Source organism: Sciurus carolinensis, chromosome 4 (assembly GCF_902686445.1).
Source record: "Sciurus carolinensis chromosome 4, mSciCar1.2, whole genome shotgun sequence".
NCBI classification, from domain to species: Eukaryota; Metazoa; Chordata; class Mammalia; order Rodentia; family Sciuridae; genus Sciurus; species Sciurus carolinensis.
This window is the reverse complement of record NC_062216.1, coordinates 108,937,751-108,942,938: the sequence shown is the minus strand read 5'-3', so window position 1 is coordinate 108,942,938 and position 5,188 is coordinate 108,937,751. Positions and strand designations below refer to the sequence as shown.

The following is a 5,188-nucleotide window of genomic DNA, read 5'->3' as shown; positions in this document are numbered from 1 at the left end:
AAGAAAGAAAAAACATAACTTTGCAGATGGTCTTCTAACCTGTCTTCTGATTCATTAAGCCCTCTTCAGCTTTGTTTTATTTGTGTCAAACTTGTCCATTGAAATCTTAGTTTTAGCTTTCAAGCTTTTCAGTTCTAGATGCAGAAAATTTGAGGAAAAAAAGGCAAATAGGTGAACAAATTTAAAATATTGTTGACCATTTAATAATAATAATGCCACGCATAATAGTAGTTGTGAGTTTAATATGCTGTCATTTAAAATGTATGATAATTATGTCTTTAACATACATAGTACAACATGCAGATGAGTAAGATCTGAAGAAAGCTGAGTCACTTAACTTCAATGGGAATTCCCGGAGGAATTACCTAGTAATTGTGTTTTATCTAATGAGCCCAAAACTTGCCTCAGGCTGAGCTTTATCGCAATCAGGATGGACCCACCTGCCCCTGGGCTTTCAGGTCCTGCTTTGCTCATCCCATTGGTCACCTTCACCCAGCTGCCCTTGTGAATGGTTAGACCTGAGCCTCCTTTGTTAGGATGGTGCTCTGAACACTATATTAACAGTACAGAGAGAGGATTGTGCAATTAAGCTGGGGAAGTATGAAAGAAATTGCTCTCATATTATTAAGAATTGGATGTTTTTAAGCTTCCCTTTTCTCTGTAGTTTTAAGGAGTCATTAAAGGATAAGAGCGAAAATACTGTCAAAATTCAGAAAAGCCTTTTGAAGTCTTTATTTGCAGGAGTTTTTGAGGAGTGAGCTTATGTATTTCTCTTTATGTACGAAAGGTCTTAAATAGAAAAAGCAATGTCATTTCCTAAGATTAGACAGTTGTGATAAAATTTTCTCTCTTTGAATTTCTACTGATTTCAGGGGCACGCTTACCAACTCAGAAAACAGGACACATTCGACACTAAGAAGAGACAGAACGTGGTAACGCTACTCTCTGTCCTCTGATGCCTTTTCCTGCCACTGGGTACCCCCAGTTTCCACTATGTCCAGTCGCTCCCCCTATCAGGAACTTCTTCCTTAAGTCTTCTTGTCTGATGTTTGCCTCCTGGGCTGGTAGTAGTACCTTCCTTGTCCTCTCTGACATGGTATTCATTTCTGTTACCTAAGATGTTTGGTCGTTTCTCTTTCTCCTTTGAGAAAATTAAAACACCTGGGCTGGGGGCCAAGGAAAGAGTCCTCAGCACCTCCGATTTCTTCGTATTATACTCAAGTTAGTAAGTCTTCCCAGCCTCCAAGATAGCTATGTTTAACATCTATTTTACATGTGGGACAATTGAGACAAAGTCTCTTTCCTGTTATCTTGCTGTATTCCTTGTTTATGGCACTGAATGTCCTCATTATGCCAGAAACCTGGAAGTTCTGGAAGGTTAATAGGAGAGAGCTGGCTATAAGGGGGAAGGTGAGGGACATCAGTGATAGACTGGGAAACTTATGATTCAAAAAGAACTTGGAACATACAAGGTTCAGAACTAAAACTAATCGTATCTTTAAATACAGGTACTCCCTATAATTACATACTCTGAGAGGGGTAGAAGTTAGAACAGGGCAAGAGACATTGCTTTGGGGCAGACCTCTCACAGTTGACAATTTTTTCTCCATTGGCCTTTGTTATACTGGTTTTAATGCAAACTTTGTGTCTAAAATCCCTCCTGGTTCCTAATCAGGTCTGTTCTCTTTGAACAGTAAAGCCCTACACTATTCTCCCCTAGAGTCATTGGTTTACTCATTCATTCATCAATGCATTAATTTTAGTTTTTAAATAATATATTTTGAGCAATGCTTTGGGCCAGTCACAATACTAGGTACTTTTCTATGCCTCATTCTATAAAAAAATTCCTCTGGGGCAGGTTCTTTTTGGAAAAGATCCACTCAACTGACTCCACTTAGTTGTACAATAACTGTACACATAGTGGGAGTGTTCTCAGAGCTGTTTCTTTTCTAAATTGGAACTCAGACTCTGAATAAATGAAGCAACAAGAACACCAGATTAAAAAAATCAGTGATTTATTTATTTCTGTGACCTTCCATGTAACTCTACAACACATCTCACCTTTGAGGAAGTGTGACCTCAGTTTCTAAGTTTGTCCTTGGTGAAAATGTTCTTTGTAAGATTTTCACTCTTTGGCCTTTATTCCTAAGGGAGTAAGTTCCCCAGTTTTAAGGAGTTTCTAGTGCTAGTGAATGAGCTTCATTTGGAGATGAATAATGGGTGGTGTGGTCTCCTGCCTGCATTTCTTGTTTTTTCTAGCAGCATCTGCTGATGATGTGATAGTCTCTAGAAGAATCCAGGTCCCTGTAGCTAGCTCTACACTGGTGAGTTACATAAAACAAATTAACATAATAATCTGGAAAATGCATCCCCCGTATGACTGGAAGGATTTAAAAACAATACATCCAATTTAGCTTTTATTTTCCTCTTTTAGAAATCAAGGAAGGGGACTATGTCCCACAGGGATTTTCAAACTCTGTCTAAACACCATGTTCTCATACTGACATTTAAACTTACTAGTCTGGATCAAATTTATTAATCAGAATTTGAAAAATTTCTGGATCACTAGATTTGAAAAAGTTTTCCTTTAGTTCGATGCTAGTTATTGCTAAACTGGTGAGAATTAAGGTAATGTGAACTTAATTCCTAAGAGTAGTATAATGCCAAATGTTGTTTGGATAATCAATGGAAGAGATACCATAGATCTTTAAGAATTCGAATGTGTCAGTCTTGCAGTATGAACACAAAAGTTAGAGCCAAAGAGGAAGAGTTACAGTGTATTGTCGGTAGTGTTGAAGGGTTATCCTGAGTCTATGGTTGTAATCTAGGTTGTTTGTTCAGAGTATGAAAATAGAGCAGCATTTAGAGTTAGTAGGAAGTCTAAGTTTCAAAGGGCATGAGAGCACAGGCAATTGCTGAACCTGAACAGATCAGGCGTATTATGTTTATATTGGGCCTGGAGGCTATGACCAGTGTGTGTTCCATATGCACAAGTTTCTCACGTCAGCTATATCATAGCTGGGGCAGCTCTGTGCTGTCTGCCCTCTCATTATTTTGCTTTCTGCTTACTCTGCACGTCTCCAACCACTATCCCGTTTCACTTTCTACTACTGAATCCACTTAAGTATTATTGAAAAAATAAAAGGCACTGCATGGAACTACTTGCTTCCCAACAGCAAACCTGCTCCTCTTATGTATGTTTGATGGATACAGCAAACTCACATCCAGCTAGGGCCATGCTTTGCTTCTGCTCCTGAAATCCCGCTGTTCCCATTCTCCTAGAGAGACATCATTTCTGCAATTTTCTCTTTTTCCTTTGCAATTCCACGCTCTTTACTAGATTATGGTCAATAGTTTATGAACATCCTCTAGAGCTTTAATAATAAAATGATAACAAACTCTAAAGCATTTAAGAAAGAACAATAAAGGTCGGAGAGAAAATTGATCTAGGATTGGGATCTTGCAGAAAAGATTACTATAGTGTTTAGGAAATCTAGAACTTAGGGAAGTTTACCATTTCTAAACATGTATTTTTGAGTAGGAATGAAACTTTGTGAGCGAAAAAGAGGGTTAAGCTGGGTTTGGTGCTGGGTGCATACCTGTAATCCCAGCTACTGGGGAGGCTGAGGCAGGAGGATAGAAAGTTTGAGGTCAGCTTCTGCAACTTAGTGAGACCCTGCCTCAAAATGAACTGCAACAACAATAATTTAAAAAAAAAAAAAAGAGGACTAAACACCTAGATGTTTGTTAGACATAAGAAGTCTCACCAATTTATTCTTACCTCCCAAAGAAACTACCGAAGGCTATGGGAAACTACAGTGTTGTCCCGAGTCATCCTCCTCGGGCTCTCTGAGGATACCCAGATCAGGCCCTTCTCTTCGTGCTATCCTGGTGATTTATTTGCTGACCATGGTGGGAAACCTGGTAATGCTGCTGATAGTCAGGATTGATTCCCACCTCCACACACCCATGTACTTCTTCCTGGGACATTTGTCCTTCCTGGATCTCTGTCACTCCTCTGTTACTGTGCCTAAGCTGTTGGAGAACCTCTTGTCTGAGAAGAAAACCATCTCTGTGGATGGCTGTCTGGCTCAGGTGTTCTTTGTGTTTGCCACTGGGGGCACTGAATCCTGCCTGCTGGCTGTGATGGCCTACGACCGCTATGTTGCCATCAGCTCTCCTCTGCTGTATGGCCAGGTGATGAACAGACAGCTGTGTGTAGGGCTGGTGTGGGGCTCGTGGGGTGTGGCTTTTCTGGATGCTCTCATTAATATCCTTGTAGCTCTGGGTTTAGACTTCTGTGAGGCTCAAAATATCCACCACTTCATCTGTGAGCTGCCCTCTCTCTATCCTTTGTCTTGCTCTGATGTGTCTGCAAGTTTCACCACCCTGCTCTGCTCCAGCCTCCTGCATTTCATTGGGAATTTTCTCTTGATATGTTTTTCCTATGTTCGCATTTTGCTCACCATCCTGGGTATCAGCTCCACCTCAGGTAGAAGCAAGGCCTTCTCTACCTGCTCGTCCCACCTCACTGCAGTGACCTTCTCTATGGCTCAGGATTACTCCGCTATCTCATGCCAAATTCAGGATCCACTCAAGAGTTGATCTTCTCCTTGCAGTATACTGTGATCACTCCCATGCTGAATCCCCTCATCTACAGTCTGAAGAACAAGGAGGTGAAGGCTGCTGTCAGGAGAATGTTGAGAAAGCGTTTCTAGGGTTTCAAATGATTACAGAATCATAACAATGAGTAGAACTGCAGTAAGTAGCAACCGAATATTAAGGAGGATTCCCTATGTGTGGATCTGCACCATGCCTTATGCCTTTTCTTAAAAATACCGAAGAAAAGGTGGAGAGTTATTTTGAGGGGACGATACCAGTTTCGTCCCACTCAGAGGAAGATGGAAGGTTAAGATAAACCTCTTGCTTAGCAATTTTTTTTCTTATAGAAATACTGTATATCATTATTATACACAGTATGGTAGAGGTTATTATTGCCTACTCAAACTATATCATTTTTCTAGAAATTAAACTCTACTTGTTCAATATGGTTCCAGAGAGACTATTCATCATGGTGTCCCAAAGTTCTTCCCCATCCCAACCCCAGGCAATTTTTCACTCATTCTTCATGGCACAGTGTCTGGTTCAGGAATAAGTACACCAATGCCAGACATCTTCTCTTGTAGGG

General features: G+C 40.4%; 1 pseudogene; it reads left to right on the top strand.

Annotated features, from left to right (window-relative positions):
* Nucleotides 1-3,740: 3,740 nt before the first annotated feature.
* LOC124982871 (olfactory receptor 8S1-like) lies at nt 3,741-4,718 on the top strand (annotated as a pseudogene).
* The last annotated feature ends 470 nt before the right edge of the window (nt 4,719-5,188 follow it).